The sequence below is a fragment of the Oncorhynchus nerka genome, linkage group LG20 (assembly GCF_034236695.1).
Source record: "Oncorhynchus nerka isolate Pitt River linkage group LG20, Oner_Uvic_2.0, whole genome shotgun sequence".
Classification (NCBI taxonomy): Eukaryota; Metazoa; Chordata; class Actinopteri; order Salmoniformes; family Salmonidae; genus Oncorhynchus; species Oncorhynchus nerka.
The window spans coordinates 49022124-49049296 of NC_088415.1; the positions used below are offsets into that span (position 1 = coordinate 49022124).

At 41.0% G+C, this 27173-nt stretch overlaps 1 pseudogene; it reads left to right on the forward strand.

The window, feature by feature from the left end:
- The window catches only part of LOC115101921 (serine/threonine-protein kinase mTOR-like), a 93656-nt pseudogene extending 66853 nt beyond the window's left edge, over positions 1 to 26803 (forward strand).
- Positions 26804 to 27173: the final 370 nt, after the last annotated feature.

The window sequence follows — 27173 nt, forward strand, 5'->3', positions numbered from 1 at the left end:
TGCTAACCCAAGAGTAGCCGTTTTTCTGTAGGTTTTACGTTGTCTTAAAGGATACTGTCCTGCGATTTCATAGCGAGGTGTGAAAAGGATGATCTGTTTATTTCCTTTTAGAACTTTAACATTGCTAATCATTTTACAGTCTTTTCCTGTTGAAAATACATGTACTGTATCGATGACCTTACAAGATTCCCATTTGTTCAATTCTTCCTTTCATAAAAGGGATAAAACATCCAACAGCTTTTTATTTTACAATGTGGCACTTCCTTGTTGTGGAAACATTATGTAACTCCCACTCATAAATGTAACTTTCACCCCGGAGCAAACTAAGTGAGTGAGGTATCAACAAGGTCTGTCCCATAAGCTGTGTTTCATTCTGGGATGAGCGATGGAGTCCGAGATGAGCTCATGGTCTCTCGATGTGGAGCCGTCCAGGCCAAATGCCAGGTGTCTGACATGGTCTGGATCGACCACTGACACCAACCTGTTCCTCTGGGCCCTGTCAACCCATCCCGCCCGTCACTCTATAACCCTAACCCCCAGAGACATGCACCCTGCGTGCCCCCTCCGATCCTTTGTCCCTTCTCTAATTCTTAGATTAACTCCAGGTGTGGCATATAGGTTTCCCTCCGCTGAAAGGGAGAACGGTGACTATTAGAAGATCAGCCTATTCTCATTGAATGAGGCTGAATGATGGGGGAAAGGGTAAAAGCCCAGATGTCAACATGAACTCTGTTGTGTCTTTCGGATATGCTTGGTAATCTTTCGATTCCGGACCGTTGTACTCTGCACCTTTCTTTTGGGTAAGAGAGACTTGTAATACTGGGAGGTTGAGAGCATGCATCTATCTGCCTGAGAAGTCATAAGTCTATCTGGTAAATCAGCTGGTGATTGGTCTGTTACTACATCGTTCTCATAGACATAACAGTGTTGTTTAGAACGATCATTTACAATGCCAATATATAAAGCTCTACACTTTCCATTGCCCAGTTGATAACCAAAATGTCCTTTGTGTGTGTGTGTGTGTGTTCCAGCGGAAGCTGCTGAGGTGAGAACGGCTCAAAATAATGTCTGGGACAGAGCAAATAAGCTGGCATCATACACCTTGAAACCAATGTGTTTGATGTATTTGATACCATTCCACTCCAGTCATTACCACAAGCCCGTCCTCCCCAATTAAGGTGCCACCAACCTCCTGTGGTGTGTACCTACGTGTGTGCTATTCCAGTGCATCGACAAGGCCAGAGATCTACTGGATGCAGAGCTGACCGCCATGGCTGGAGAGAGTTACAGCAGAGCTTACAAGGTAAGCACGAAACTCTCCACTAATGTTTCACAAGATCTGTTTGTGTCGAGGCGAACACTGATAACATTGTTTATGAATGAACATTACATGGCTCACTTCGCTATCAGTCAACTCTCAACAAGAGAAAATTCAAATTGAATGTGCTTTATGAAAATGGTCAACGGAGAGATGCAGAAAGCCTCCACAACAGATGAAAGAGGTTATTTAGTTAGTTAGCCCTACCTAATGGGATTATGCATTGATGTGGCTTTTCCAATGCCACGCTGGTGTTACACTGGTGTATACACCCAGATTCCTAACAACATGCACGTGGTTAGTTAGATCCTGTAATACACTCTTCAAGAGCAGTTAGGACAGTTAACCAATGTTAACCATTGACGGCCGGCTTTTGACATGTTTATACATTTTAATGAGCCATTTGCAGTTTAACTGTACCGCCGATGTGTACTTAGACTTGCATGGCTTTATCTTTGAGACATGCATATGCTACTGACACAATCAACCAGGTACAATGTATGTGTATGACTGTGCAACTCAATACGAACGCCGACCAGAAAATGACCCAAACTAAAAATGTACTGGATCCATGTGCTGTGTATAGTTAGCCCCACTTACCACCATCCTAATTGGAAATCAAAACAAGACCTTGGAGGTATTTTTAGGCCACTGTCGGTGCACACTCAGACAGAAAACCTAAAAGTAGGTGTGGTGACAGTTCCAGTATGCACTCGATGCCAATGCAAGGAAAGCAGTTTCCAACACGTGATGACTTCACTTTCAGAAGAGTTGTAAAAGTCATGTTTAATACTACCACTCTTTTTCTGTCTGGGATTCCAGCCTCTCTCTCTCTCCCTCTGAGGTCACGTCTTGTTGACATTTTGAAGCTTTGCCTAAGACACCACACAAACACATCATACCCCTTCACCCTCACACACAAACCTCCACACAAGTGTTGCTTAGACACAAACCCAACAAGGCTATTATTTACATCTCCATAGGGCCTTAGGGCCTGTCACATCTCCCAGGGGGATATGTAAACCCCCAAACCTTAGATGGTTCCACTTTCCATTCATAAAAGAAGAGGGGGGGGGGGCCAGCAGAGCAAACAAGGCTTGTTTAATGACAGCGCCAGAGACTCAGGTTCAAATCTTGACAGGCTTCCCTTCTACCGTGACTTATTGGCGTCTAACCTGACTCCTCTGTCAAGAGAGTCGCACACTCCTCTGTCAAGCGACCTAGATTGAGTTCCAAATAGTACCCTCTTCCCTTCCTGGTCAAAAGTAATGCACTTTGGGAATAGGGTGCCATTTGGGACGCAGACCTGGAATGAAGGGGAATGCATTGCATGAGCTAAACACCATGTTGACTGTGTCCCCACATTAATGTCCTGGGCTCTCAAACAATGCTGCATGGCACACTTGTGCACACTATGGTCGTTGTTGTGTTTACCCATTACGTATATGCGCTTGTGTGCACTTTGTGGGTCGTTTCTTCCCCCTTAATTGGAGTCCCAAAGTTCTTCAACCAGGCTGCATTTTTCTTTCCCTCATTTTGTTTGCACACGTGTGTTTGTTTGTATTCTCTAGTGTCTAGAGAATGTGTTTCTAAAAGAGGAAAATACCATCTACCTGGACATTGTGTGTAAAGTCTGGTCAATTCTCCTGGAAAGCAATTTGTGAAAACTAAAAATGTGTACAGTTCCTTCAGAAAGAATGCATACCCCTTGACTGTTTACACCTTTTGTTGTGTTACAGCCTGAATTTAAATGATTACATTGAGATTTTGGCCTACACACTATCACTGGGCTACACACAAAACCCCATAATGAGTGGAATTATTATATGGAATTATGTTTTTGCAAATTAATAAAAATGAAAAGCTGAAATGTTTTGAGTCAATAAGTGTTCAACCTATTTGTTATGGCAAACCTAAATATGTTCAGAAGTAAAAATGTGCTTAACAACTCACATAATAAGTTGCCTGGACTCACTCTGTGTGCAATAATAGTGTTTAATGTGATTGTTGAATGACTACCTCATCTCTCTACCCCACACATACAATTATCTGTAAGGTCCCTCAGTCGAGCAGTGCATTTCAAACACAGATTCAACTACAAGGACCAGGGATGTTTTCCAATGCCTAGCAAAGAAGGGCTCTTATTGGTAGAGGGGTACAAACTCAAATAAACATATCCCTTTGAGCAAGGTGACGTTATTAATTACACTTTGGATGGTGTATCAATACACCCAGTCACTACAAAGACACAGACATCATTCCTAACTCAGTTGCCGGAGAGGAAGGAAACCACTCAGGGATTTCACCATGAGGCCAACAGTTAGAGAATAATGGCTGTGATAGATGAAAACTGAGGATGGATAAACAACATTGTAGTTACTCCACAATACTAACCTAAATGACAGAGTGAAAAGAAGGAAGCCTGTACAGAATAAAATATTCCAAAACATGCATCCTGTTTGCAACAAGGCACTAAAGTAATACTGCAAGTAATGTGGCAAAGGAATTCACTGAATACAAAGTGTTATGTTTGGGGGAAAATCCAACACAACATATCACTGAGTACCACTCTTCTTATTTTCAAGTAGTGGTGGCTGCATTACGATATTGGTATGCTTGTCATCTGCAAGGACTAGGGATGTTTTTGTATAAAAAGAAACTAAGCACAGACAAAATCTTCGAAGAAAACCTGGTTGTCTGCTTTCCAACAGACACTGGGAGACAAATGTACTTTTCAGCAAGACAATAACCTAAAACCCAAGGCCAAATATACACTGGAGTTGCTTACCAAGGCGACATTAAAAGTTCATCAGTGGCCAAGTTACAGTTTTGACCTAAAATTGTCTTGAGAATCTATGGCAAGACTTAAATTGATGTTTAGCAATTAGTAGTGAGCGATTTACCAAAATGTCAGTTCAATTATTTGAATTCCATTTTTTCTTTCTGTGAGGTCAATGCACAGTTTTTGTAGAGATAAATAAGCTTGAACTGTGTGACATAGTAGGGAGTTAATAGTTTAAAAAAAAACTTGTATTTGTTTTATTCTGTTTTGTTACAACATTCAAACCACATAATGCATAGTGCATTTAATGTCAAAACAAATCATTAAAACTGAAATCAATAACTGAGATTATTTGTTTATAATCGAACCAACCTCAAAAAGCACGAATCGCTCAACACATCTACAACTACTACTACAGTGATCAACAACCAACTTTACATAGTTTGAAGAAATAAAACAATTATAATGTGCAAATATTGTACAATCCAGGTGTGCAAAGCTCTTAGACTTACCCAGAAAGACTCAAACCTGCCAAAGGTGATTCTAAAATGTATTGACTAAGGGGTCTGAATGCTTATGTAAATTTGAAATTTTCTGTACTTAATTTTCAATCAATTAAAAAGAAATGTTGAACAATTTTTTTTCAGTTTGTCATTATGGGGTATTTATTGTATGTAGCTGGGCCGGAATAAAACCCTATCTAATCCATTTTGAATTCAGGCTGTAGTAAAATAAAATGTGGAATAAATCAAGGGGTTTTAATACTTCCTGAAGACACCCTAAAAAGGGCTTTATAAAATACATTCAATTGATAGATTGCTCTTTGTTCCTCTTTCTCTAGGTTTACCAGCGGATCGTAGAGGACTGGAAGAGGACCCTGATGGTTTGCTCGCTGGTCATCAACCTCCACGACGACATGAGGACCTGGCTCAAGTACGCCAGCCTCTGTGGCAAGAGTGGACGTCTGGTGAGTTCACTAGCACAGGACAGCTAATGGGTCAAGGGCCAAATGTTTCAAAATAGGGATGCCAGTAAGGGTTCTTTTTGCAACCGGTTAGCCTGCACCATTAACCAGTTATCCTTTCCCAAAATGTTTTTGTATAAAATCATGATTAAATGCACTACGTTGTCCAGCTCACGTCGTTTTATCGAGTGTAACGTTTTGACCAGGCCTGACAAAGTCCTTCTGGAAAAAACATTGGACTCCATAAAACAGCGGGCACAGATATCTCTGTCAGAAATGGCTATAAAACCCAGTATTTGGCAATCAGATTGTCTCCTGGATTTGGATACTGCCGGAAAGTCCAACAGTCTGTTTGCTTTGGTGTGAAACTGAATCTCTCATTAGAACGATTGCAAAATGTAGCGCGCCTCTCGGAAATCACACGGTTTAGAAACCGTACCTCAAACCTGTTAAATAACATTGTTATCATTTTTCCTCCCCCACGGCACTTTTATCGTAAGTGATTGTATTGGCTTGCAGGGAGCCATACCTGTTTTCCACTCTCAACATAAAATAATTTCATTACGTTGAGGTATGATGTCATAGCATCAAAACAAAGTGAATTGGTCCATACAGTTTAGCAGATGTTCTAGCAGGTTCAGCGAAATGCTTCTGTTACTAGTTCCTAATAATGCAGTAAAATGTCAAACAGATGTTCAAATAATAATAAAACACTTTTTTTTTAAACCCAGAAAGAACAAGAAATCAAGAAATGTCTGAAGGAATCCAATGAACAACCCAAATACTGTAACAGTCATCCAAATGCAATCAGGGGCAGAGCGACCTTGTCAGCTCGGGGATTTGATTGAGCAACCTTTTGGTTACTGGCCCAACGATCTAACCACTAGCCTACCTGCCGCCCCGAATACAGTTTATAAATAAATATGCAGTGTGTATGAACAGTGTAACTAAAATGCAGTTCATTGAATGGTGTATATAGAAATGATGGATGGTATGTATAGTCGTGGTTATATAGGATGAGTGACCAGTGTTCAGTGACTCTATGTATATAGGGCAGCATTCTCTAAGGTGCAGGGTAGAGTACCGGGTGCTAGCCGGCTAGAGGTGACTGTTTAACGGTCTGATGGCATTGAGATAGAAGCTGTTTTTCAGTCTCTCTGTCCCTGCTGTGATGCACATGTACTGACCTCACCTTCTGGATGATAGCGGGGTGAACAAGCAGTGCCTCGGGTGGATGTTGTCCTTGATGATGTTTTTGGCCTTCTTGTGACATCGGGTGGTGTATGTGTCCTGTAGGGCAAGTAGTTTGCCCCCGGTGATGCGTTGTGCAGACCTCACTACCCTCTGGAGAGCCTTGTGGTTGAGGGTGGTGCAGTTGCCGTACCAGTGATACAGCCCGACAGGATGCGCTCAGTTGTGCACCTGTAAAAGTTAGTGAGGGTTTTTGGTGACAAGTCACATTTTTTCAGCCTCCTGAGGTTGAAGAGGCGATGTTGCGCCCACCAGCCTGCTGCCCGCCACAGAGCTATAGTAGGGCCAGCTGCAGGAGCCACTCACAGCTCACAAGGCAGGAATCTTAATGACACATGCACCCCGGTCCCTGCCAGAGAGGAGCCGTCCATCCCCACTCTGAAGGGGGAAACGTTTTGAAACTAATTTAAAGATAAAGACAAATACTGTTGAACATCACTCTTATCAGATGGTGTGGGGGAATAGCGTAGAGAGCCTGGAGCCAGTTGTATTTTGACTATGTCAGGAGAGTTGAGTTGAATCCCTGTTTTGAATGAGAATTCCTATTTGACCCCCCCTCGTGTGTGTCTGTTGTTCCTCTGTCCCCCATCAGATTGAAGCCTTCCAGCACACACAACACTTTGTCCAGGGGATGCAGCAACAGGCCCAGCATGCCGCTGAAGACAAGCAGCACCAGCAGGAGCTCTACAAGCTCATGGCCAGGACTCCTACCGCAACTACTTTAGGAGAAAAACAAATCAGTCGCACTCTATTTGTTATTGCAGTGTGAGCTTTAAAAACACACAAACGTTTTCTCAGCCCACATGTTCTCCCTCATCTAAAGGGTCACGTACAGAGCGTTCTACTCTTTCTCCAGGACCGTGACCCGACCCCGGTGCTGTTACTCTTCTACGTCTTGCAACCCCAGCTAATTTCACTCTCGTTTCATTCTGTGTAAACAGACTCTGGGACAGTTGTAAGATGGTAGATCCCAAATTCATACAACCAGTAGGCCTAGGCTAGATCCAATTATAAGCGCAGCAATGCGCACATGGCAGTAGGCTAGGTTACACGCAAACGTTTGTTCCATAATGCAATTAGTGAGAGAACACCATTATGAGTGGTTTCATGTGACAGACATCAAAAAATCTGTTCGAAATTTTGAAAGTGGGGACATCCAAATATGCAACAACTACTATGTGTTGCCAATATCACTAGGATTGTGCCTTTGGCTACTGGACAATGAAAGAACATTGATTGTTTTTTTTAAATAGAAGATGAGAGAAAAATACTTCTGGTTTATAAAATATTTGCCTGCATGTTTAGTTGGATTTTAGCTTGGCTACTTTGAAGCAACATAAGACATGCCTCATAATACCCTTGGCACCATGCCACATTTGTTTGGAGATAAGTAGCTGGATACCTGCTGGCTGAGGATGACTGATTATACAGTCTCCAACTGGCAGTTTCATTAAATAGTACCTGCAAAACATCAGTCTCAACATCAACAGTGGAGAGGCGACTCCAGGATGCTGACCTTCTAGTCAGAGTTCCTCTGTCCATTGTCTGTGTTATTTTTCCCATCTTAATCTTTTATTTTTCTTGGCCAGTCTGAGATATGGCTTTTTCTTGACGTTGATACTGGTGTTTTGTGGGTACTCTTTAATGAAGCTGCCAGTTGAGGACTTGTGAGGCGTCTGTTTCTCAAACTAGACACACTAATGTACTTGTCCTCTTGCTCAGTTGTGCACCGGGGCCTCCCAACCCTCTTTCTATTCTGGTTAGAGCCCGTTTGCGCTGTTCTGTGAAGGGAGTAGCGATCTTCAGTTTCTTGGCAATTTCTCCTGTGGAATAGCCTTCATTTCTCAGAACAAGAATAGACTGAGTTTCAGAAGAAAGGTCTTCGTTTCTGGCTATTTTGAACCTGTAATTGAACCCACAAATGCTGATTCTCCAGATACTCAACTTGTCTAAAGAAGGCCAGTTTTATTGTGTGTTTTCAGCTGTGCTAACAAAATTGCAAAAGGGTTTTCTAATGATAAATGAGCCTTTTAAAATTATAAACATGGATTAGATAACACAAAGTGCCATTGGAACACAGGAGTGATGGTTGCTGATAATCGGCCTCTGTACGCCTATGTAGATATTCCATAAAAAAATCTGCCTTTTCCAGCTACAATAGTCATTTACAACATTAACAATGTCTACACTGTCTATAAGAGTTTGCAAAGCTGTTATCAAGGCTACTTTGAAGAATCTAAAATCTAAAATATATTTTGATTTGTTTAACCTCTTTGTGGTACACCCACCCCTTCTTCTCAATTTCCACCTAAAGACATACCCTAATCTAACTGCCTGTAGCTCAGGCCCAGAGGCAAGGATATGCATATTCTTGGTATCATTTGAAAGGAAACACTCTGAATTTTGTAGGAGAATATAACACAATAGATCTGGTAGAATAAAATACAAGGAAATAAACATACGTTTTCTGTTTTTTATTGTTGCTGCATCATCTTTCAGCCGAACATACAGATAGGATGCTGTGGATAATTTGAATGAAGAACATACGATGGCAACAATAGCTGAGCAAAGTTTTAGACAGATAACTTCAAAAATGAGCGAGCTACATGACATTGAGCATGAAGTCACCCAGGTGTCCCACACAAATGTACCCAAATGTACCCAAGTGGCTGAATTGGTACAGTGATACATTTTGAAGGAAAGAACTATATACAAAATACATAAATGCTATTCTAACACACCCCCCCCCCAAAAACAATTAACAATGGTAACTATTTACATATTTTCTTTTTACAATATTGTGAAGACCCTCAGTCTTCTACACAATATTGTGCCGCTGGTGCCATGGCCCATAGCAGTCTCTTTCTGCTGTAAAGCAGAGGCTTACTGAACAGGTGGTGCAGGGGATGGGGCATTTCCTGTGACAAAGGGCACAACGACTTCTGCCTACTGTGCCCTTTTTGCTCTGTGGCACATTCATGCCTGCAGAGATGAATCCGGGCAGGTAAACACCACTGGTTGGAGCAGAAGGTGCTGCAGTGGACTTGCTGTAGCTAGCAAGCTCCTGGTTGAGCAGCTACCTGAAGGCTTGCTGTGAGATGGGTAGGCTGTCCACAGCTCTTGGCCATTTCCTTCTGGAGGATGAAGGAATTCACCACAGCAATGTCAATGAAATGATAGAAACATGTTTTGTACCATTTCATGGTCTTGTGTAGAACATTGTAATAGCCCATCAGCGCATCTGAGAGGTACACATCTCCCATGCTCTTTTTGTAGTCCTTCACAGCAGCTGGAATGGGGACAGTTTTTTGTGGTCCATGCCCCGGCACCGTCCTTCACACGCATGACGACGTGATCTCCACTGAAGGACTTGTGGATACTGGAGCACATGACCACCTCTCTGGTACCCATCCACTTCACAAACAGCAGGCCATCTTCACGGATCCATCACACGGTACCCCGCTCAACCCGCTTAGGCATGTTGTTCACCTTTGGAAATCCCACCCTGTTGGTACGAATTGTGCCACAACCCCACACCTCCCGCTTCCTGAGCTCTGTAAACAGGGTAGGGCTTGTATAGAAGTTGTCCACAAACAGTTTGTAGCCCTTCCCCAGCAGTTGAAAATCCAATAACTCCATAACGGAATCATAACTCAGTCCATTACCGGTAGCAAAACTGTTTTTCCCCTCATAAACAAAAAAAATTGCAAGTGTACACACAGAATCAGCCAAAACAAACAGATTGTAACCCCATTTGGTTGGTTTGTTACGCATGTATTGTTTGAGGCTGATTCTGGCCTTTGAGGCTACCATTGATGGACATGTTCTGGGCGGGCTGAAAATAAGTCTTGCAGGCATTAACGATGCTGGGGTAGAGATGTTTTATTTTACAGAGCCTATCAAACCTTGGTGTGCCTCTCTTCTTGTCATTCTCCCCATCAACTTCTGGGTCACTGATGTGAAGTGCCCGTGAGATAGTCAGAAACCATTTACAAGACATGACAGTCATGGGGAAAGGCAGTTGATAGAGAGCTGACGTTTTCCAGTTGTCCCTTAGAGTTTTCAACTTCACCAGCCCAATGTAAATGACCATTGAAAAGTAGCAGAAAAGGTCTGACATGGAAATGGTCTTCCATGCCTCTTTCTTTCCTGCCTGCTTCTTAGCCCCATACTTATTGGTGTTCGCCACCAGGGAATCAACAACTGACGAGGTGAAAAACAGTTGAAAAAGTTGAAGGGGGCTGTCCTTTGCAGTCATGTCTAGTTGAGGTCCTGGCTGCCTTTTGGGTCTAAAAACTGGTGGATTTGGTTCCACATCATCTTCTAACACAGAGTGCCAACAACCCTCTGGCCCTCTGTCTGCAGGTTTCTCTCTTCCCCACCTCCGCTTCTTTGTCACTGACTTCACACCTCTAGATGGCCAGGTAGGTGTGGAGCAGGAGACAGTGGGGGTCTGGCTGGATGAACCAGCTTCAGAGGGAGATGGACACCTAGACATTGGCAGCTCATAATAAGAATCACTGCCACTGTGAAAGATTTTTAAAAATCAGTAACAATACTTTCATGTAAGAGCCCTGTATCAACACGTAAAATAAACAGATATGTACAGAGTACAGGGAACATAATCACTATGGTGAAGTGCTGTTCCATTCCATGTTTATGTCAAATAATATATCACACACACACAGTATTGCCAATGTGTACTTTATGCATTTCATTACAGATGATATTTTTATGTATTGCAAATAAAATAAGAAAAATAATTATAATCTCAAATGAATAATATTTCATATTAATTTCAAACAATGACATTAGCATTAGAACTTACCATTCCAGAAACATTTATTCCGCCTGGGAGTCAAAACTAGCTTCGCTGAAAGATTCATCTTCCTGAAGAAACTCTGTCTCGCTGTCTCGATCAATTTCCTCTATAATTTGGGTTAAATCTGTATACCTAGACTTTATTTTAGCTTTTCCTGATTGATTCGCCATAATTTAAATATATAAACTTGGTGAAAATGCTATTGAATATGTACTGCTATGCGTAACACTCGTGGCTTCGTCAATGGCGAAGGAACCTCTTTTACGGCAGAGTTTACGACAAAGGCTTGTCTTCGAATGTATAACCATTACATATTGCAGTTTACCTCAGCTCATTGGCTATCTTCCAAGCTAGATTTCAAGATGATCAGTGGTCATTGGGCCAAAATACAGTCAATCAACGATAGACCGGTCCTACCATTGGTGCGCAATGAGGTCATTGATTGGTGTCTTAAAATCGGTTTGTTTCGGTCAATACGTCCCGGGAAAAGAACCATCATGTATGGTTGTTTTAGTAACAACCAGAGGATTGCAATGAAACCAACCATGACTGGATAAACTTTTGTTTAGTGTGTGTAATTACCACGAACGCTTCGTCCAAAGTTGAATGAGACGGAAATCACGACGCAACCGGTTTACAAATGTTTCGTGTTAGGCTATAAAAATAGATTTTATCAAACAAAACGAACATTCACTGTGTAGTTAGGACACTTGGCATTGCCACCAGAGGAAGATCTTCAATGGTAAGCGATTTATTTTAATGTTATTTCTGACTTTCATGATGCTAATGCTTGGTTGGAAAATGCTAGTAATACTTGTGTGTGTGTGGCGCCATCCTCAGAAAATAGCATGTTTGCTTTCGCAGTAAGGGCTTTTTGAAACCTGACACAGCGGCTGGATTAATAAGAAGTTCATCTTTTAAATGATGTAAGATACATGTATTTACAAGAATACAACGAATGGTGTATTTAAAATGTTAGCTCTCTGCAATTTCACCAGATTTTGGCCTGGTGGGACGTGAGCGTCTCACCTACCCTAGAGAGGTTAACACTTTTTTGGTTACTACATGATTCCATATGTGTTATTTCATAGTTTTGATGTCTTCACTATTATTCTACAATGTAGAAAATAGTTCAAATAAAGAAAAACCCTTGAATGAGTAGGTGTGTCCAAACGTTTGACTAGTACTGTATTTTAAACCATTTTGTTGCCTGTTATGTTATTTTGACATTAATACGTGTCACATATCAGTTTGCAAGCAATGTAAAAAAAAAATTTTTTTAAAGTCATTGAGTTAATAAAGCCGCAAACAAACATGGTTTCTTTTTTGCTTTCTTGAGTAAGGCATCTCCAAAATGGAGATGTTCAGCCTAGCTCATTGCTTTTTGTGTTGGTGGGGCAGCCAGCAGAAAATACGGAGCGTAGGGGTTGGTAATGTTCTCTAGATGTGCCGTGATTGACTCAGTGTTCTATCACTCGGGAACACTTTGTCACCGCAAAATCTACAGGAGAGATCGAAAATTCAAGCCCCTTGGGTGCTGCCATGGATTTACTTTAGAAGTGCCCATCCAAGAAGGTCCTTGGCAACAGATAAAATGTCATATCACGTTATATCTACCGTGTATCTTGATTGGACTGATCATGTCAAGCTAGACAAGCAGTCATCATCATGAATCACGCTATATCTACCGTGTATCTTGATTGGACTGATCATGTCAAGCTAGACAAGCAGTCATCATCATGAATCACGCTATATCTACCGTGTATCTTGATTGGACTGATCATGTCAAGCTAGACAAGCAGTCATCATCATGAATCACGCTATATCTACCGTGTATCTTGATTGGACTGATCATGTCAAGCTAGACAAGCAGTCATCATCATGAATCACGCTATATCTACCGTGTATCTTGATTGGACTGATCATGTCAAGCTAGACAAGCAGTCATCATCATGAATCACGCTATATCTACCGTGTATCTAGATTGGACTGATCATGTCAAGCTAGACAAGCAGTCATCATCATGAATCACGCTATATCTACCGTGTATCTTGATTGGACTGATCATGTCAAGCTAGACAAGCAGTCATCATCATGAATCACGCTATATCTACCGTGTATCTTGATTGGACTGATCATGTCAAGCTAGACAAGCAGTCATCATCATGAATCACGCTATATCTACCGTGTATCTTGATTGGACTGATCATGTCAAGCTAGACAAGCAGTCATCATCATGAATCACGCTATATCTACCGTGTATCTTGATTGGACTGATCATGTCAAGCTTAGACAAGCAGTCATCATCATGAATCACGCTATATCTACCGTGTATCTTGATTGGACTGATCATGTCAAGCTAGACAAGCAGTCATCATCATGAATCATGTCGACAATCCACTAACTGGGGTTTCACTGCCAAAAATACAATGAAACCATCTAGTGTTCAGCGAATAACAACACAATGTCAAAGACAGGTAGCCAAACCCTTTTAACCTGTGGTGAGTTATTCACAATTTTGTAAGATGGCTAAATAAAGAACAAAATAATTGATTATTATATTATTATTTGTGCCATGGTCCTATAAGAGCTCTTTGTCACTTCCCACGAGCCGGATTGTGACAAACACTTGATCTTACATTTAATAAATGTATCGTATAGTGTGTGTGTGGCAGGCTTCAATGATGGCAAAAAAAACCATCTGAGAGTGCGCTGACCCTGGTGCTAGAGGTGGTATGCAGCTGGAGGTTGAATGTTTGAAGGGGTATAAAAAGTTTGGTAACCAATCTACTAGAAACTCCTTCTAAATTCTTGTCATATGAAGAGAAATTATAGATAAAACTGCTCATTGGCCATTGGACATAAACATTGAACAACAAGCTGGAAAATTCAAATTCAACAATGAGTGGTTTGGAAGGGCTAACTGCAAGCATTGCAAAGCAATCACTACCCTGCTATTCAGTGGAGTCGGTGTGTGGTCTGGGTTTAAGGGTGTCTTTTCCAAGCTTAAAAGGATAAACATTGACATGCCATGGGCCAGTAAAGGTTGAATACATTGGCCATGCTATCAATCCAGCATGACTTCTGCCGCGTTCAAAACAACTGGAAACTCGGAACTGGTCAATTTCAGACTTTGGTAAGGTCAAGACAACTGGGAACTCTGGAATAAAAAGAGCTCTGACTGGGGAAAATACGTTTTGAACGGTCATCCAACTCTGAATTCCAAGTCGGGAACTCCGGCTTCTTTCTAGAGCTCTGGCCTGAAGCTCACTGATGTCATGCTTTGACTTTTTCCGAGTTCCCAGTTGTCCTGAATGAACCATAAATCCAGAGAATGGCAGAATTTGATGACAACGTTTTCCCACAAAAAGGATAGCTGCGCCACCTTCCTGTAGTGAGCACAGCACAACAAGGTGAGTCCAAAAATGTCTTGTATGCTGCTGCATAAATTATGTAATATGCCAGGGAGATACAGCTGAAGTCAGAAGTTTACATACACCTTATGCAAATACATTTAAACTCAGTTTTTCACAATTCCTGACATTTAATGCTAGCAGAAATTCCCTGTCTTAGGTCAGTTAGGATCACCACTTTATTTTAAGAATGTGAAATGTCAGAATAATAGTGGAGAGAATTATTTCTTTCCGCTTTTATTTCTTTCATCACATTCCCAGTGGGTCAGAAGTTTACATACACTCAATTAGTATTTGGCAGCATTGCCTTTAAATTGTTTAATTGGGTCAAACGTTCCACAAGCTTCCCACTGTAACGTAGGTGAATTTTGGCCCATTCCTCCTGACAAAGCTGGTGTAACTGTGTCAGATTTGTATGCCTTCTTGCTCACACACACTTTTTCAGTTCTGCCAACAAATGTTTTATGGGATTGAGGTCAGGGCTTTTTGATGGCCACTCCAATACCTTGACTTTGTTGTCCTTAAGCCATTTTGCCACAACTTTGGAAGTATGCTTGGTGTCATTGTCCATTTGCGACTAAGCTTAAACTTCCTGACTGATGTCTTGAGATGTTGCTTCAATATATCCACATAATTGTCCATCCTCATGGTGCCATCTATTTTGTGAAGTGCACCAGTCCCTCATGCAGCAAAGCACCCACACAACATGATGCTGCCACCCCCGTGCCTCACGTTTGGGATGGTGTTCTTCGGCTTGCAAGCGTCCCCCTTTTCTTCCAAACATAACAATGGGCATTATGGCCAATCAGTACCTTCAGGTGTTTGGAAATTGTTCCCAAGGACGAACCAGACTTGTGGAGGTCTACAATGTTTTTTTCTGAGGTCTTGATTTCTTTTGATTTTCCCATGATGTCAAGCAAAGAGGCACTGAGTTTGAAGGTAGGCCTTGAAATACATCCACAGGTACACTTCCAATTGACTCATGACATCATTTTCTGGAATTTTCCAAGCTGTTTAAAGGCACAGTCAACTTATTGTATGTAAACTTCTGACCCACTGGATTTGTGATAGAGTGAATTATAAGTGAAATCTGTCTGTAAACAATTGTTGGAAAAATTACTTGTGTAATGCATAAAGTAGATGTCCTAACTGACTTGCCAAAACTATAGTTTGTTAACAAGAAATGTGTGGAGTTGTTGAAAAGCGAGTTTTAATGACTCCAACCTAAGTGTATGTACACTTCCCACTTCAACTGTATCTACACAACCTACTCCAAAGATTCAAAGTGCAATAAATAAAACATTTAAAAATCCATTTAAAAAAAGGAAGATGTCTTGATTGCATGTCTTCACACCCCAGAGGTTATTATCGGTGGAAACTATTACATCTGTGAATCATGAATAATATTTGGCCAACTTTGCACAACTCTTAGGGCAACATGTGGCCATTGTTTTTGCCAGAATTGCTCAAGATCAGTAATTTTGGTCGGGAATCATTGATGGACAGTAATATTCTAATTGAAAGCTGAAATAAATAATTATCTCTATTATTCTGAAATTTCACATTCTTAAAATAAAGTGGTGATCCTAACTGACCTAAGACAGGGAACTTTTACTAGGATTAAATGTCAGGAATTGTGAAAAACTGAGTTTAAATGTATTTGGCTAAGGTATATGTAAACATCCGACTTCAAATGTATGTAGGATGAGATTACATTTTAAGGCATTGCACAGTCTTCACCTTTTAAGGGGCATGCAGTCTTTCACTAGCCACTCTACAAACACACCTCATAATTCTATTGAGGCAACAAGCGAACATGACACCAGGAAAGGAAGGTTTCATACCTGCCATTGCACTTCCTGACAGGGATTCTCATTGTCTGTGGAATGTTGTTTCGGGAAAACACCTGTGTAACTTGGTTAGCACCATTTTGTTCCAGACGTGCTGACACACTTTCCCGAAAACAGGTCGGCACTGTGGAAAGGTGCACACCTGGTCCGGGCACACACACACACTCCATCTCCCCAAAATAATTTGTTATAATTTTAGAGCTATTTATTTGAAAACTGGACACGTTACAAGTCAATTACCATGATAAGACCGGCAACCTTGGAATCTTCTGAGTTCTCGTGGTAACACAGAAGCACTACTGGCACTAGTTTTTCTGTGTTTTTCTTAAGAAGAAGAGGTTTGTCAGAGACAAACTGAACCGGTTGTGTATTTTCACATGGAAAAGTACTCAGCAGAATTAGGTAATGCTGATGGATAATTTATTAGAAGTTCTCTCTGGAAATAGTGCTCCACGCAGTTAGGAGCTGAGGGGTGGATCGCTGTGCAGCACTCGCCAGTTCCTGGTGAGATGTGTTATAAACCAATCACACGCTTGGCAATATTAAAAAGAGAAAGGGAGATTGATGTCGCGCAAAGACATTTATCAAACTTAGGCATCATTACCAAAAGCAGCTGCACATTACTTTAGCTACAGAAAGGTCTTAGAATCATTTGTGATTTTTAATTACAACTCTTCCCATCATTCTTCTTCATTTTAATTAATGGACTGCACTTGTACTGTGTTGGACATCCATTGCCAACTCCCCCAGACAACTTGTGGTGACAATGAGCACAGTGTATAAATGATAACATTACCAACATATTTAAGAAGTTGTAACAACCGAACAGACTTTTCTCATAGTCAAGTAAAAAGCGGATTCAGTGAATTCAATTTTACTCCCGAGTTTGGCACAGATCTGGGCCTAAGGCCATGTCAGTGGACAAACAAGGCAATAAGGGGTAGAGAGGGGTGTGTGGACGTGCCTCCTCTGTGGCAACTTCTCTGTAGGTTGGCTGCCAGGCAGGAAACACCACGTGGAAAGCATTCATCACGCTAACAAACAAGTTTAAATGGCCTGACTTACTGTAAGAGCTTCATATCACGTACCAGCCCTTAGCTGTTGACACAAGCTTGCCAAGGCTCTTCAGATTGATCGGACCTTGATGCAACCCTCGGCCCGTATTCATGAAATGTATCACAGTATGAGTGTTGATCTAGAATTATTTGGCTTCTAGATATTTATGAATGAGATGGGGACTTGATCCTAGATCAGCACTCCTACTCTGAGAGACTTTGTGAAAACAACCAAGACCAAGACTCTCTCCGTCCATCCCTCCTTCCCTCTCTAAGTGCTTTCTGGAGCTAGGTGAGTGGCAGCTCAGTCTGCAGGGCTTCAACGATAGCACCATCCCCAAAGAGCTGCAGTACTACAGCCACTCCACGAAGCATGACCGCAACTGATACAAGGTCAGTCACCTCCCTCACCTTTCACCTCTAACCCCTGTCACTCCCTTCAGGCATTCATGTTGAGTCCTCCATTTACAGTGGTTCCTCCTTAAACAGTTGTGGCACACCTTGTGGGCTGCATTCTGTGGCACGTCATTTAATTGGGCAATTTTTTTGCCATTTTTTTCTGTTAATGCAAGTTATTGCTAATTTGACCACCAGAGGGCACCTTTGAGAAGCATTTGATATTCTTTCATATTGCAGGGAGGAAGGGGTAGGCTGTCCTTGTAATAAGAATGAGTTCTTAACTGATTCCATATGTGTTATTTATTCTACAATGTAGAAAATAGTAAAAATATAGAAAAATCCTGGAATAATTAGGTGTGTCCATACTTTTGACTGCTACTTGCTTATTTATTCTACTTGCTACTTGCTTAATTCATTTGATTAACATTATGGTGTTTCTTTTCCATGAAAAATGAAAAACCCTCTGGGTAATTCAGAAAGTTTCACTCTCAGAGCGCACACTGAACATAGGGTTGATTTGAGTCTTCTGGCCTTACAACGGCAGTCATACACAAGCTAACGTTGGCTAGCTTGCTAGCTACTTCCAGACACAAATGAGACCTCTCTGACCATTTTACTCACCATAAATTCATTATTCTGCGCTCTGGTACTCTCAGAAAAGAGTGCTCTGAAATCGGAGTAGATAACCAGAGCAAATTTACGAAAGCACCTGAATGTCCATTGAGAACGCAGAATGACTAGCATTTAGCTAAGCTACGAATGACGGGAATAATCAAGTCAATAAATATTGAGTAGTTAGTTAGATAGTCTATAGTTAATATACTGTCAAGTTTGATGTATAACTACTAACGTTAGGTAGATAGGTAACATACCGGTACATACTGCTGTAATGATATGCCATGTGGTTCAGTTAGCCTATAGTTAATATACTGTCAAGTTTGATGTATAACTACTAACGTTAGGTAGCTAGCTAACATACTGCTGTAATGATATGCTATGTGGTTTGTAAGGACAGCGTAGCTAACAAATAGTCTTGAGCATGCTTTTGTGCACTGTCGATAATGCGCTGGCCTTCAGGCAAGAAGGTTGAGGGTTTGAAACCTGCTCCCTGTTTCATTCGTGCACAGTAATCAGTTTATTCTTTGGTTTATACTGCCCATTCATAGTCAGTTAGAGACACAGTAGAGCATTGGGACAAAAAATAATAATAATAATCATCAACTCCCCCTTGGTCATCAGGGCAAATCTGGTCAGTGATAGGGCGGGGGCGTTTCACACCTAGCTCGGCTATTAGACTATTCTTTACTAAAGGTTGAATAGTCTATTGTTCAGCTATTAGCCCCCCTCCCCAACTTGAAAGAAATGGATTTCTTTTTGTTGAGAGCAAAACGTTTTTTTTTTCAATCCAAAATAATTGTTCTGAAGGCAAAAACGAGGCTTCAAAGTTAAACATTTTTTTGCAATCAAATATTTTGTAATACAGCGCAAAACGTTATGCTTTTTATTCCCCAAGAAGATTTAGAGAACAAAAAATGCATTTGAAAACAAAAAAAGGAAGTCATAGCGGACACCTACGTAGAAGGACTGTACGGCATCTTAGGTAAGCAGCACTGGGCGCTCTTCCGTCCAACTTCTAACGTTACATAGCTAGTAGTTAGCTCCTACGATTCAGTGTCGGTTCATAACATTCTACTATATTACATACATACATACAGTGGGGCAAAAAAGGATTTAGTCAGCTACCAATTGTGCAAGTTCTCCCACTTAAAAAGATGAGAGAGGCCTGTAATTTTCATCATAGGTACACTGGACAGTTGTCTTTTATACTGATAACAAGTTCAAACAGGTGCCATTAATACAGATAACGAGTGGAGGACAGAGGAGCCTCTTAAAGAAGAAGTTACAGGTCTGTGAGAGCCAGAAATCTTGCTTGTTTGTAGGTGATCAAATACTTATTTTCCACCATAATCTGCAAATGAATTCATTAAAAATCCTACAATGTGATTTTCTGGATTTTTTTTCTCCTTTTGTCTGTCATAGTTGAAGTGTACCTATGATGAACACTACAGGCCTCTCTCATCTTTTGAAGTGGGAGAACTTGCACAATTGGTGGTTGACTAAATACTTTTTTGCCCCACTGTACATACTGTAGAATGATAAATCATGCAATTTTTATTCTCAAGCTAACTAAAAATATTTAGCTACAAATTCCTGTTCTCGCCATTTTCAGTTGAATTCATCTAACTTTCTTTCTTGGCAACTCATAAGCAGGCCATGTCGTATTTGCTTCATAGTCAATATATAATCATATATAAGCTTTTTTTACAGAGTGATGAAAGAACACAATATGTCTGTCAGGGAATGCTATTCTGATATGTCAGATGAAGAGTTAGACCAGAAAGTCAGGGACATTAAGGCAAGATGCCCCATGCGGGCTTTAGAATGGTCAAAGGAAGTCTCAGAGCAGTGGGCCATCGTGTACAATGGTGAATAGTTAGGGAGTCTTTGCAGCGTGTAGATGGTGCAGGTATCATTGCCAGAATGATCCAGCTTCGTTGCATTGCTCGGCAAAAATACTCAGTTCCTGCACCCCTGTCTCTTGTCCACATTGATACAAATCATACATTGATAAGGTACTAAGATGTATAATGTCTACATTAAATCTAAGAAGTTATTTTATCTTTTTTAATCTTACTTATTCCTAGACACATTTTCAATGATGTATGAAATTGGAGATGTTAAACTGGTAATAGATAAATAATGAATCAGGTTAATGGGTTAAACATTTCACTTTTAATTCCAATGTGTTTTTTTCAAGATACAACATTGTCTCATTTGGTGGTATAGATGGATTTTCAAGGAAGGTGAGTATATTATTTTGTATACATATTGCATATGTCCCATCACCTAATGAACAACCACAACACCAGTCTGGTGTTAAGCTTTCTGTGCTCTATTGTCGCATCCTGAAAATGACATCTGCTGCTTTAGATTGAAAGGTCATATCTCAGTTATTATTTTCATATCTACACAAAATAAGCAATTTTCTTTCATTTCAGATGTATGTTCACTGTCCAAGGAACAGGCCGTGGAAGCTTTATTGCTGGCAAAAGTGTCCGTAACCAGAGGTAATTAAACTGTTCTGTGTTGTTTTTCTCTCTTCCTCTCTGCCTGTCTTGTTGTACATGGAACCTGTCTCACATGCATTAATTAAACAACCCTTAAGATGTCAGCTGCTAATATTCAGATTTACACCACATTAACACTCAACCATTTTCACTGGACTGTCAAGCCCCTGTTGCTGCCAAATTTATTGTCACTGTTACAGATGTGTTTCTTTTGAGCGTTCCAGATTCAGCAGGTGGAGGACCTGCTTTCTCAGGAGGATAATCTGGTATCTGGAAACACTGACAATGGGGTCATTGTTCCTGACATCCCATGCTCCCTGTCTACTGGGAATCTTGCTGTGCTGCAACGTCAAGTGAACCCTACCACTGACTCCTCATATTTTGGTCAGGACATATACATGCATGCTATTCGATTAGTTATGAGTATCCAGCCTTTTTAGGTGCAGTCCCGCCACACTATGTAGGACATTGTTTTAGCCCCAGTGCCACTCATGATAATTGCAAACAGTTGTATTTTTTGGAGGAGGGTGAAGGATAGCAGGCCCAGCTGTCAAAGTGAGAGAGTAGGCTATTCTGGATAGAGCAGGTACTTTTGTGTAGTCTACTTCTTGTGAGGTTTTCTGTCCTCAGATAAAGAGAGCTGTGAAAGCCTGTCTGCAGATTAAGAGTTCCCAATGAAGAGCAGCGGTTCTCAGTCCTGGGGACTCAGAGGTGCACATTTTTGTTTTTGCCTCAGCACTGCAAAGCTGATTCAAAGGATTGACTCATCATCAAGCTTCAAGTGGTATTTATGTATTCACTTGTGACGCTATCTTTGATATTATCCTGCTCTTGTCACATGCTACACGTATCTATCTATCCAATGTTAGCACGATGTGTTATAAGGGATATTATACAGGAAGTATTAACAACCCTCCAGGCAAGCTTCAATGCCATTACAACTCTCCTTCCGTGGCCTCCAATTGCTCTTAAATACAAGTAAAACTAAATGCATGCTCTTCAACCGATCGCTACCTGCACCTACCCGCCTGTCCAACATCACTACTCTGGACGGCTCTGACTTAGAATACGTGGACAACTACAAATACTTAGGTGTCTGGTTAGACTGTAAACTCTCCTTCCAGACCCATATCAAACATCTCCAATCCAAAGTTAAATCTAGAATTGGCTTCCTATTTCGCAACAAAGCATCCTTCACTCATGCTGCCAAACATACCCTTGTAAAATTGACCATCCTACCAATCCTCGACTTTGGCGATGTCATTTACAAAATAGCCTCCAATACCCTACTCAACAAATTGGATGCAGTCTATCACAGTGCTATCCGTTTTGTCACCAAAGCCCCATATACTACCCACCATTGCGACCTGTACGCTCTCGTTGGCTGGCCCTCGCTTCATACTCGTCGCCAAACCCACTGGCTCCATGTCATCTACAAGACCCTGCTAGGTAAAGTCCCCCCTTATCTCAGCTCGCTGGTCACCATAGCATCTCCCACCTGTAGCACACGCTCCAGCAGGTAGATCTCTCTAGTCACCCCCAAAACCAATTCTTTCTTTGGCCGCCTCTCCTTCCAGTTCTCTGCTGCCAATGACTGGAACGAACTACAAAAATCTCTTAAATTGGAAACACTTATCTCCCTCACTAGCTTTAAGCACCAACTGTCAGAGCATCTTACAGATTACTGCACCTGTACATAGCCCACCTATAATTTAGCCCAAACAACTACCTCTTTCCCAACTGTATTTAATTTATTTATTTATTTTGCTCCTTTGCACCCCATTATTTTTATTTCTACTTTGCACATTCTTCCATTGCAATACTACCATTCCAGTGTTTTACTTGCTATATTGTATTTACTTTGCCACCATGGCCTTTTTTGCCTTTACCTCCCTTCTCACCTAATTTGCTCACATTGTATATAGACTTGTTTTTTTTTTTTTTTTTTTTTTACTGTATTATTGACTGTATGTTTGTTTTACTCCATGTGTAACTCTGTGTCGTTGTATGTGTCGAACTGCTTTGCTTTATCTTGGCCAGGTCGCAATTGTAAATGAGAACTTGTTCTCAACTTGCTTACCTGGTTAAATAAAGGTGAAATAAAAAAAATAAAAAATAAATTATTAAAGAGATGCTTTACATTGAAATACAGATAGAGATGTAGTAGTCCCAGAGTTAATGATCCAAGGTCAGTTTTGCATTTCACCTCCTGATGGTTATGATGACTGACGTGTTAACACGATTAAGCTTTGTTTTTCTATTATATCTCTATCCATCTGTCACTCGTCTGCAGGTATGTTTTGATGTGAGAGACGGTGCCAGTCCCCTTAACGCCACCTCACCCGCTCTTAAGATAACCTTCAGGCCGACTAGGAGCCTGGTTAGGAGACACCACAAGAGACACTATAATTGTGATGAACTGAGAGAGTATTAGGTAGCATTGGAATTCATTAATCTTATGCTGTCTTCCCTGCTCCTCTGTTCTTACCTCTTTCCTTTTGTCTTCTATACCTCTCTCCCCACCTTTCTTCCTATTTTTATAATGCAAACCATATGTGCATTGAAGTACAGATTGAACTTGTATTCATAATAAAATATTACAATTATAATATTTATAACACCTGGATAATGAACTTTCAATAAAGAGTTTCACATTTTCCACTGGTTGAAATGACGTATCTCATTGAAATACTATCCTGTGTCCTCAGATTAATGCAGATGAAGGGAGTTAGATATGCATAGGAAGTGTGGTGTATAGTTTTTTTTTCTGTATATATGAATTGCAAAATAGCCTTAAATCATGTTTCTAGTCTATTACATAGTTACAATGTGTAATCATTGATGTCCCAGGAGCAGGAGTGGTAAACACTGTTGAAGTGTATAATTGTAATACATACATGCAGACACAGCATCATTCAAATAATGGAGTTTGATACATCTGGATTGTCTCAGAGATTCATACCTGAACTGTACCTTTATTTACCAAGGAAGAATACATGATCAGTGAATATATACAATGTACAGGCTACAATGTGGGGATCTCATGCTTGGTAATAGCTACAGTACATGTATATAGGACATGGCCCAATAAAGTTATTATATTCTACTCAATCCATTGGTTTCATGAATGTCATTCAGACTTGAAGTCGATACAACAACAGGTTCATAGGTTCTGAACTATTGGTCCATACACGGATCAGCTACATACTGTAGCTAGCTACACATCCATAGGCGTACAGTTATTTTTATCCTCCACTACACAATAAACAAATAAATAGCTAGCTATGTTACTTCAACTGTATTGCATGGCAAATATAAGCAATTCAAGCTAACACAGTTATACATTAAATTTGCAGTAAGTGCTTTAGCTAGCTAGATTCTTTACATCCACTGTTTCACAAGACGACAGCCTGATTTGCTGGAGTCCATAAAACATTAAACAACACGCATTACAAAATTAATTCTCATGTCATAACACCAGCCAGCTAGCTGGCTAATGTTAGCTAGTCAGCTAACTTGCTAAATAGGGATTTTTGTAAATTAACTTCACGACAAAAAAATATGCACAAACGTTTGTCTCTACATTAACATATTCCTCTCAATTATACATTTCTTGCTTGACTCGTTATGACGTTATAACCACTTACATTTGCTTCTACCATAATGTTGTCAGACGTCTTTGCTGAAGAAAGGCCCCAGGGACGGGTGGCCCGCGTCAAATTTGTTATTGGAACCACTCGATATGATTGGTCATATGAAAACCTTGGGACCCAAATGCATAATGAGTGCTCTAACTCCCCCTTGTGGTGGTCTGGAGCAATGGAGCCGTGACGCAGGGTACCTCTAAGTCCCACGGTGTAAGCTCACAACTTTTAAAGGAGGAACCACTGTACTAAACATAAGGTTTATATGTTGTTATGAGTTGATTGAAAGTTGAGTTGATTGAAAGTTGAGTTGATTGAAAGGAACCAAGGACACTCTTGGAGTGTTATATGCCCATGCCCACACTGCAGACAAGAAATGCCACTTTTTTCATCCCTTGAGTGCCATCCTCTATCTCTCAATAGCTCCATTACATAACAACATAACAACTCAAAAACATGATCTGTTTAGACCCAAAACATTTCCCAGAGGCCCTACTCATCTGGGACATCTCACATATCTTTCATATTGGCTAACACACTAGAAGTTGATATGATAACATGAGTTCAAACGTATGTTTAAACATGTACACCTAACATTCTATAACCCCTAATAAAATTAAAACATTGCTCACCTGGTGTATTTTTTTTTCAGGCCTGGCACTCATGGGCAGTGTACACAGAACCAGAACCAGAACCAGAACCAGGGATGGGACAAGAAGAAAAGAAGAAGGACCACGCCTGTGGTGCCAGCGCCATCAGTGAGGCCAGCAACAGCGAGCTTGACTGCACAGAGCACAGCCCAGCGCCCTTGTTGCGCCAGAAGAAGGCCAACAAGGCAAGGGCAGCAGCCATCTTGAACCCTTCTTCCTCCTCCATCCACAAACACTAACCTGCCCTTTCAATCTTCACTATGGAACCAATCCAAACTAATTTGACAGAGCTGTGTGTAACTTGAAACGTTGCCTAAATCACATGTTGATGTCAATGAGAGACAAGGAGAGAATCTGAGTTGAAGGACAAGTGAGGCTGGTGTGACAACTTCATATCACACCAAAAAAGGAGGTGGCAAAAGAGTGACAGAAAAAACCTATTGTGCAAGCAGTAGATTAAGTTTTCCCTCTGCTCTGTTGACAACAAATTGGTTGTTTGTTTGTGGTAAGATAATTCAGACAAATCTATTAATTTCAAATGGACCAATTTAGGTCTTCTGTCTATGAATTAATGCCTTACTGAATTCAAAGTACAATCAATCACAATTCTTTCTCCCCTTCATTCTCCCTGTTGTTTGGCAAGCACGGGACCTCTCCAAGACGTTACTTCTCTATGTGGTTCCTGCTGTCCAGGGTTTCTTCCACTCCATCTCCCTCTCCAGGGGGAACACCTTCCAGGACACCCTCAGGTAAGTCTCCACACGGGGCCAGGGCCAGTAGTCACAAAAGGTCATAGAGTAGGAGTGCTGATCTAGGATCATTCTTCTCTTTTAGATCAAAATTAATAATATTATAAGGATGGGGGAGACCTGAACCTAGATCAGCACTCCTACTCCTACTCTCCTACATTGATAGACCCTGAATTGAAATATGTTGAGAGGGAGCCCTCTGGTGGCAGAGAGAATCATTTGTGTTGCTTCATGAACTTGATGCCTTAGTGTCGATTTGCTTTGGATTGAATGTGTGTTGAAATTCAGCTTTTCAGGGAAACTTTTTTGCTGTTGTGTGTGAACCTATCAATAAATATGCAATGGACACAATACTTGATGCTTCTGTTTACTTTCTCCAGGGTGCTGACCCTCTGGTTTGACTATGGGTACTGGCCTGAAGTCAACAAGGCACTGGTGGAGGGCATCAAAACCATTCAGATGGACACCTGGATCTCACATGCTCATTTTCGATGTGCTTTTATTGTTATGTCCGTTGTGATAAAAGTACTTGAAACTGAATTCTTCCCATGGGCAAGGTTGGTCTTGGGCCATGAATCATCCATGACAGTTTTTCAACAAAGTCTTATAGGACAGTAACAGAATAGGACATTGCATTTCCACGGGGGGATAACTATGTTATGTCTCCCTCTTGCCCCCTCGCCCATAGGTGATCCCCCAGCTGATTGCCCACAATGACACTCCCCACGCTCTTGTGGGCCGCCTCATCCACAAGCTGCTCACTGACATTATTCGGTAAGACCCCCAGGTAACGATTGACATACTGCTGCTGGAGCTAGGTAGCCTTGGTTGGAAGCCTATTTCTGCTCTCTTTCCAACTTCATTAAATGATCGTGCAATACGACATTAGTTTTATACCTCATTGAGCATTTCCCACATTCGGATGTTAGAAATATTGTTCCAAAGTTTGATTTTTGGACGTTAAAAGTTGTGGGCTGGCGAAAGTCTTCTGGGGATATTGACATTCCGATTTCAATACTAGAGAGCCAGAGAGTCCTCTGCTGCATAAAATATACCATCAGTGTGTGGAGGAGTCAAAGAGAGGCACAACACCCACCTCCACTCTTCAGTGCGTAAGAGAGGGACTGGTAATTTGTCAACTAGTGCCA